Genomic DNA, 9513 nt, shown 5'->3' with positions numbered 1-9513 from the left:
TGTCAAAGGAAACCTGCACAACATCTTCAAAAGATGATCCTGAGAACTTAAATTCAGAATTCTGTTAAATCCATGGTTTTTAGTGTCCAGCAGAGAGACCGCTTTTATGGCCCACTGCAACAACTTGTAACACCCTGCTGCTTAGGCGCCAACTCCACAGGTGCTCAAATACCCACAGAAAAAATATAGTGGCTGCTCTGCATCCACCAGCCACAACTGTTCGGCAGCTGGGGGAGGTGCTTGGGGGAGGGCGGAGAGTGGTAGGCAGGGGCCTTGGCGGAGGGGTTGGAGTGGGGTCAGGAAGAGGCGGAGTGAGGCCAGGGCCTCAGGAGGGGGCGGAGCAGGGACAGGAAGAGGTGGAGTGAGGGCAGGGGTCTCAGGGTGGAGCATGGATGGAGCGCGCGCACACACACACACACACACACACACACACGTACGTGGAAAAATAAAAGTCAGTGCCTATGCCCTGCTGCCTACCATTTGTCCTACAACTGTAGAGGTGTTAACAGCCCACTTCGTGTTAAGTTGTCTCCTACAACCCCTTATGCTTAACAATCTGTCCCACCTTGTTTAGCTAGACCTGAAGGAGAGCCCTGTGAAGCTCGAAAGCTTGTCCCTTCCACCCACAGAAGTTGGTCCAATAAAAGATATTACCTCACCCACCTTGTCTCTCTAATAATTTATATAATTTAAAAAGGAAGTTTAGATCTTGTGTCTAGTCACAAGGACCCATATTAATACTCAGAAGCAGCAACAAGAAACAATGACCCTAAAAACACTGCTCTATGGTGGCTCAGCCAAAGCTCATTGAAGTCACTAGGAGTCTATTGACTTAAATGGACTTTGGATCAGTTCTGTGCGTGTCTGGGTATCCAATATTTATTGTAGCAACTTAAAACCCACTGCTTCTTACTAAATGCACTAATTTATTGTTGCTGTTCACTTAACTGCAGATATTGACTGCTGAAAGGATATCTAGGAGACATTTTATTCTCCAGAAGGATTCACATATGGGCATTCATTCAGGAACACATTTGCTGTGTACAATCCTGACTAAACAAGCATGCTAAAAAAGAAAACTGCTCACAACGGAAACCTACAGATTTTGACTCTAGCAGAAATGACATCTAATGTTTTTTCTTCCAATGTTGAGGCACTTTCTTAAAGGGTATTAATTCTATGAGACCGTTTTGCAAAGTGAAAAGTTCTTACCATGTCTTTAAAACAAGAAGTGACTGTTATTTTTAGAGTCTGTTTTTTTCCTAAATATTGCATGGAAAAGGTTAATGAAAGAGGATCAGGTGAGCCCACAGAATTATTAAAAAAAAAAAAAAAAAAAACAGTGCATCAAAAAATATGGCACATTCATTCTTATTTTAAGATAGTTTGTTGGTAGGCATATTTCAAAGCAAACACCACCATTGCCTTGGCAGACCAATTATATTACCTTACAATGCCTTCCGGGCACATAAATTATAGATCAACATATTTTAGATTGCGCTTCAAATAAACCAAATGTACATCGTTTTATAAAAACACTTTTCCATGTATCTTGGCCTGCCCTCTAGTGGTATTTATAACTAACAACACATTGCTGTGTAGTCAAATTCCCCTCAAAATGCACTATCATTCGACACAAGAGGTTTTTTGGAGACCAGAAAAAACCCATATGAACTCCGAGATCTGAGGAAGCATACCACAAAACAGCAGAGACCAACACGTCTGTCTATAGCAAAACTAAGGAGATTGTCATGTTGATCAATGTGACAGCTATTTTCAAGCCCCTTCCAGAAACAGAAGGAGGATGAAATATAAACAGAAAAGCCAAGCAGTGGAATGCAGTTATTATGACACAGCTGCGGGATGGAGGCATGTATGACACACAGCTGATAAAAGAATTTTCTAGACATGAAGTTAGGGTCCATCTATGAAATGCCCCAGGACTTAAGGGTGTTCTGAATTGGAGTTCCAATTTGGGCCAACTCTAGTATTTTCTAATGAATCTGTAATCTAACTCTTTAGGGGGTTGGGGCAAATTAGATTAATAGAAGCACACCCAGATGTGAGGGCCTGATGGTTCACTGGCTATACAGACAAGCACAGCACAGGCAGCAGATGTTGTGTAAACTTCACAGTACAGGCCTGCCAGCAATCTTGCTATTCCAGAGAGGAGACTTTTAGTTGTGCCAAATCCTCCACTGGTGTCATGAGATAAGCACCCAGTAGCAGCAGACTGAGACCACCACATTCTGATACAAGTCACACTTAAACCTGGGTCCCACAAAGTCAAAATGCTTAATTCACTCTTCCTTAAGGCTCCTTGAAGCTTCCCTGAAGCCTGCTGCTGATTAATCTCTCAGACATTGGTTAGCTAGGAATAATGTCTAGAAAAAATTCAAAATTAAGTAGTTAGTATCATTTATTGAATGGTGCAACTCCTTAGCGCTGTGTCATCAGGATTTGCACATTTAATTTTTTTTAAACATAAACAGATTCTATTCCTTAAGGGGGGGGGGGAAGTGAATTCCTCCCCCCATCCCCTTTTTAAGGACTGGAGAGTATATGGACAAGAACTGAGATTGTTTTCCTGAAGGAAAATTCCTGACGAAGAAAACTTCGTCCACTTCCCCAATAAAATAGGAAAAGAATCTAACTTTACTCTCAAAAGATGATGGAGTTACTCCAGAGTAAAACTGGTGGGATAGGAGGAGACTCAAGTATTTAGAGCATTTCACTGATGAAAGGAAATGTTGAGCCAGTATCTTGATAGCATTGTGCTAGGCATCCAATGTATTATCTGTGTGGCATCCATGTGCCAGGAAGCAGGACCACGTTAGGAATTGCATGTAAATCTCAACATATTCACCCAGGCCCTGATCCTGCAATGAGTACAGTCTGATTACTAGGCCTCCCTGACCAGGGTTGCTAGGCGTCTGATTTTTGACCAGAACGGCTGGTCGAAAAGGGACCCTGGCGACTCGTCAGCACAGCTGACCAGGTCGCTAAAAGTCCGGTTGGCCACAGCTCCCAGAAGTTGATGGCATGTCCCTCCAGCTCCTAGGCACAGAGATGGCCAATGGGATCTGTGGGGCAGCTCCTGCAGATGGGGGCAGCACACCTAGAAGCCAGAGGGGCATGTCAGCTGCTTCCATGAGCCACCTGAGGTAAGCGCTGCCCAGAGCCCACATCCCTTCCTCACCCAAAACCCTTGCCCCAGCCCTGAGCCTACTCCTGGACTCAAACTCCTTCCCAAAGCCCGCATCCCCTCCCACAATCCAACACCCTGCCCCAGCCCTGAGCCCTCTATTGCACTTCGAACCCCTCAGTCCCAACCCCCAAACCCCTCATCCCCAGCCCCACCCCAAAGCCTGCACTCCCAGTCAGATCCCTCACCCCCTCCCACACCTCAACTTCCTGCCCCACCCCGGAGCCCCCTCCTGTACCCCAAACCCCTCATCCCTGGCCCCATCCCAGAGCCTGCACCCCCAGTCAGAGTCCTCACCCCAACCCCCTGCCCCAGCCCAGTGAAAGTGAGTGAGTGTGGGGGAGAGTGATCGACAGATGGAGGGGGGGATGGAGTGAGCAGGGGTATGATCTTGGAGAAGGGGTGGGGTATCAGGGAAAGGGTGGGGGAAAGGGTTTTCAGTTTTCTGCAATCAGAAAGTTGGCAATCCTACCCTTGACCATCAATGGGGTCTGCCTATGCAGAATTCATTGTAGGATGAGGGTCCTATTTGGTTAAAAGAGGAGATAAAGTGGATACCTTTTTCTGGTAACAGCATGAGAACATAAAAGCCATTATCAACTTGAAATCTAGTCAATTTAAAAAATGACTAACATAGTTTTATCTATTACCATGAGCTAGTAAGAACACAGACACACACACACCTGCCAAATTTTGTGGTTTTACAATCACATTTTCCTATTTTATAAAAAAAATTCTCTCTCTTCTGTTGCTGAGTGGCAGGCCTCACAAGCACAAAGTATTGTGAAACAATAACCCACACAAACTACAGTGGAACTACATACATTCCCAATGTAAACAAAAAAAAATACCCCAACAGAACATTTCCCCCCTTCTAATCTCTTTCAAAGGAATCTTGGGTGTTATTTGTAACAATCGTAGGTTTAAAAAAAAAATCAAAGAGAAAGGAGTTTTTTAAGATGACTTCCCTTTAAACTCTCATCCTATTGCATCACAAATTATTAACACGGTTTCCTTCCATCATCACCTTTTTACTAAGGTTTGCTGTATTGCATTTGTTTAAAATACATGATATAATCTCAAACCCCAAATCTGTAATTTACCCAAGACAGAGAGAACATATTTAGTGAATATTATGCATTAAAAGATCACACATTCTAATTGTTTACATTGAAGTCACACCTGAGGGCCCCAATCGGGTATCAGGGATTTTTTGTGCTGTGTTCTATTCATTTGAACAGTGCAGTCTGTGCTCCAGAGTGAGCATAATCTAGAATGCTGACAAGATACAACAGTTAAATCTAGTGACAAATGGGAGGGGATGGGGACTGAGCAATAGCAGGTGTGTTTGCATGTATTGCTAGCCTCAATGATCATAGTGAGAATGTTGTAAAATGTGAAAGATTTCTAGGACGCTTTTATATATGTATATAAATAACTGCTATTGAGTGAGTTAATACCATTTCCTAGCTCCAAATTACTGAATAGCAAGCAAGTGAATCAAAGTGCTCTGAAGGCTGAGATTCAGTTCCAGGCACTGCTGGTCAAGCCGAGATTAAGTAAGTGATAGTAGCAAGTGCTCTGGGCGTTAATAATGCACTGAGAGAACCAGCTATCCTCCACTGCGCCCGTCACTCTGCCCTGCCTCTGGCAGTAAAATGTCATGTAGTTTGGGTTTAAAGTTCCTATAGAACAGGGCCTCTCAAATAGAAGAATATAAATAGCTAGATCTGAAAAGAGAAAATCCTGCGTGACTGAAAAATTAAGGCCTGATCTTGCGTGGTTTTGGGGCCGCAGCTTTCATTGAATTAGGGAGCTGTTGTATTAATTCAGATGGAATAAATGGGCAGATGGTGTTAACATAACCCAGACACTGTCCAACATTAAACGGCGTTAAACAAGGACCAGGGCTTGGACTACAGAGACCTTTGCCTGCATAGCACCATGGCAAACACACCATTAAAGATCCTTTTAACCTTCTGTTAAAGATACAGAAAAGAGGGGGAAAGAGTTAAGGCATTTGAAATTCAAAGTATTACATGGGGTTTTTATTTTAAAATCTCTTGTTCCTTCTTCCCCTTTAGCTGGAGCAAGTTTGTAGAAGGAAAATCCCCTGTTGTTTGACAGTCTCTGGGGTGGTATCAAAGATGGTAATAACTATCATCCCAGGTGGTATTTGGGATTCAGCGAAAGCTGGGATGGTTGACAATGTCATCAGAGCCCCTTTCTTTCTGGCCTATTCTACTCGGGATCAGGATCCGGATGGTGAAGGCCCCAGGCCCCAGGTCCCAGGGGGAGTGGCAGTCATGATGGTGAAGCTCACTCCGGGAGCCTCTGTCTGTGCTTTCCATCTATTGTCCTTTTTGTTCTTTCTTTTAAGGACCCACAAAGGGAGTGATGAGTGGAACAGCCCAGCCCCTCATTATTTTGTCCTCCAATTAGGCCTAATATCCACCATACCAATTTTGGCTCATTAACTTCTGGCTCCACATCTCTTGTTTTTAACAAGCATAATTTCAACACAATCCTTGACTCGTATCAACTTGTCCTTTTTGTTTAGACTAATTCAGTTATTCTGTCTCCCTTTCGTACCTTTTCCCATCAGTCTTTGTTGTTATAGGTTATTGTAACATCTTACTAACTTTTACATACCTTTTACAGTTGAGCTCACAGTTCAGGTAAATTTGTAGGCCCATTGTCACAACAGAGCTCAAGCGCTCTCGGAATCAGACCCACTAATTATTTATTGCAATGATTGGTGCATCATTTGTCCAGTAAGAAACTTCAAATCTTTCTGTTCACAGGCACCAGTTACGAAGCAGTCAATTAAAATATTGCACCTTTGAGTCACAAAATCTGATTACACAGCAATCTCTTTTCCCTGCTGTAAGAAGAATAATCATATTCTACTGACATTTTAGAAAGACTCAGACACACAAACAAAGTGAAAGAAAAAAATTCCTCTTGATGATCCTTACAGACCAGGATGTGACCACAAGGAAGGGTGCTAGGGAGGAATACATCAAAACCACAGAGCAACATCTAAGGTGCTCCTTTGCTGTTGCTCTAGCCTCAGGCTGGCGTAGCCTCATAGCGTTTGTGCCTCCCCACTTCCCCTTTTACCCACAGGTACATGTGGGGCTCAATGGCCGATGGACTCACATTGTGGTATTAGAAACTAATTAGAAGTGGGGACAGAGGCAGATGAGGGAGAGGAAGAAAGCTGATGGCAGAAAGAGGAAGAAAAAGACAGGAGATGTTATAGCAGTTCCAGAGCCAGATCCTGCCCAAAGCGGCCACTGAAGCCAACTGGAAATTCACAGGCAAACGGCTTGCAGAACATCATGCCTTCTGAATGGGGGTCAATTAATACTCTTTTGCAACTACGACAAGACCAGTGATATGCCTGTTTCATGGGTGAATTAGACATATTCATACCAGTGGTTCTCAAACTTTTTTTTTCCACAGACCACTTGAAAATTACTGAGGGTCTCGGTGGACCACTTAATGATCTTTGTACCGTTAGCTAACTATTGTAAAGCGCTTTGGATAAAAGCGCTATGTAAAAAAAACGTAATAATGAACTTTTTTTGTTCTAAAAATAAAAGCACACAACTCATTTTAATATCAGTAGGCTTACCTTTCTAATGCGATGGATGTGCCCTCTCTCCCCCACCATGGCAGCCCCCGAGCTGGGGCTGGGAAGGAGTGCTGTCTCTCCCCGGCAGCCACAGCCCTGGAGCTGCGGAAAGTCACCTCTTTCTCTTGCCACCGCAGCCCTGCATATCCCAAATTCCCCCCCCCCCTCTTCTCACCCCACTGTCCCCTCCCACCTACCTCCTATTCCCCCCAAGGCCACCACCTCACCTTACATGTGCGTCTTCTTCTCCAGGGTCCAGGCACCTAATTAGTGGAGCCAGGCCTGCACAGCTCTACTAATTAGGTGGGTGGCCCTTCATTCTTGTGTGCGGCCGCCCAGGCGCGCACCTTAGAGGGAACTATCTGCCGACCACCTGAATGGAACTCGTGGACCACAGTTTGAGAACCTCTATCATAGACTAAGGCCTGAAGAGATCATTAAGATCATCTACTTTGACCTCCTACATAACATAGGCCACAAAATTTCCCCCAGTAATTCCTGCATCAAGCCCAATAACTTATGGCTGAACTAGAGCACACCTATTAGAAAGACATCCCATCTTGATTTAAAGGCTCCAAGTATTTACCAGCTCCCTTGTAAGCTGCTACCATAACAATGTGTACCTGCTTTCATGTTTGAATTTTGTTAACTCTCAGCCATTAGATCTTGTTATGCCCTCCGTCTGTCACAGGGATAACCGCACAAAAAGGCCCAACCCACCAATCAGAACGTGGACAATCAGAACCAATTTCCCAAAGCAGCTTTGGAAACTGTGCTTCCAAATTGGCCATGTTTTTCCAGAAGTACTAAAGCTGAGCGATAATGAAACAAGTTTTCCATAATAACTACATACACAACCTCCATCACATTCACTCTCCAAGAACATTCCAGCACTCATCATTGTCTAGAGAGAATACTCACAGAAAGTCCATTTTTACACACAAACGCTTTAATGTTTATTGAAAGCCCATTTAAAACACTATGTTTAATTGTCAAATGGGTTGTTTATGGTGTGTGGCTTAGTTAAATAACACATCCAGTCATGAAAGGAAAGCAATATGTAACTTTTGTAGCTATCCAAACTGTACAATTTTTGACCTGTGAATATTCGCAGTGAGCGCTAATTGAACAATATTCAAATTTTGTTTCACAATATCTTTCAAATACATTTGGCAATTTAAAAGACAAATATATTATAGACCCATAGTACTAGGCACTGTCTAGACACACAATAAGAGACTCTCCTTGCCCCAAACAGCTTACACTATAAAGAGACAGAACAAAAGATACGGGGAACCATACATCAAGAGGGGAAGTGAAATGACCAAGGAGAGACAGCAAATCAGTGGCAGAGTCAGGACTAGAATTAAAGCATCCTTAGAGTCAATCACTGCCCTAACCACTAGACCATGCTGCCTCTACACCAGCTGTAGAATTTAGAGGATAACCTACCAAATGTGCTCACGGAAAAAATTATTCAATGGCTTTTACTAAATAGTTTGAATGTGAACATTACTCAGTATGTTTTGTCAATTGAAAATTGACTATTTGATTGATCCTGCAAGCTGAACCACAGGTAGGGTGACCAGACGTCCCGATTTTATCGGGACTGTCCCGCGTCCCGACCAATGTGCGGTCGGGACACTGGACAAACAAGCAATTTTGCCCTCCCTGGAGGGCTCTCACCCCCCCCACACCCCCGACTCCACCCCCTCCTTCCCCCATTGGCTCCCTCCCCAAATCCCCGCCCTGGCCCCGCCTCTTACCGAAGCATGTGGCATTCCTCCTCCTTCCCAGGCTTGCTGCTCTAATGGCGGCAAGCCTGGAGGGAGGGGGTGATGGCCGGCTTCCAGTTCCTGGAGCTGGTGAGTAGGGGCACCGGGCGGGCAGGGGGGCTGGCAAGGGGGCTGCTCCCCCAGGAGAGTGACGGGGGGGCTCTGGACCCCGGCAGGGGAGAGCGGCTCAGGGCCGCAAGAGTGGCCATGTAAAGTTTATCTGCTCGGGGTGGACCCCGGCCGGCTCCTTGCCCCTGTAGGGGGGTAGCGTCCACCCCTCCCCCCTCGTCCTGGCTCCTCAGCTGAGCCCCCCCCCCCCCGTCGCCCTCCTGGGGGAGCAGCCCCCTTGCCAGCCCCCCTTGCCCGCCCGGTGCCCCTACTCACCAGCTCCAGGAACTGGAAGCCGGCCACCACCCACCCCCTCCCTCCAGGCTTGTGCCAGCATTCCAAGCTGCAAGCCTGGAGGGAGGAGGAATGCCGCTTAGCTGAGGAGCCAGGACGAGGGGGGCGGGGGGGACTCGGCTCCTTACCTGGCCTGCGGCGGCCGGCGACACATGCTGGCGCGGGGCTGGGATGCTACCCCCTACAGGGCAGGGCGAGGAGCCGGCTGGGGTCCCCCCCAGCCGATAAACTTTGCGCGGCCCTGAGCCGCTCTCCCCAGCTGCTGCCGGGGTCCGGAGCCCCACGCCTCTAGCTCCAGCAGCTCCTTCCCCGCGGGGCGGTGGGATGTGCCACATGTGCCCGGGGCCCTGAGGGGGGTGGGGCCGCGGCGCGGCCAGGGCCTGCTAATTCCCGCGGCACCAGTAAAACGGCTTTTGGGGGGGGGTTGCTCCCCCCTCTCCCTCCCCCGCATCCCGATATTTCCTGTCAGTGATCTGGTCACCCTAACCACA

The sequence above is a fragment of the Chrysemys picta genome, chromosome 2, assembly GCF_011386835.1.
Source record: "Chrysemys picta bellii isolate R12L10 chromosome 2, ASM1138683v2, whole genome shotgun sequence".
NCBI lineage: Eukaryota > Metazoa > Chordata > Testudines > Emydidae > Chrysemys > Chrysemys picta.
The sequence above is the reverse complement of the archived record's forward strand: the minus strand, read 5'-3'. Positions refer to the sequence as shown.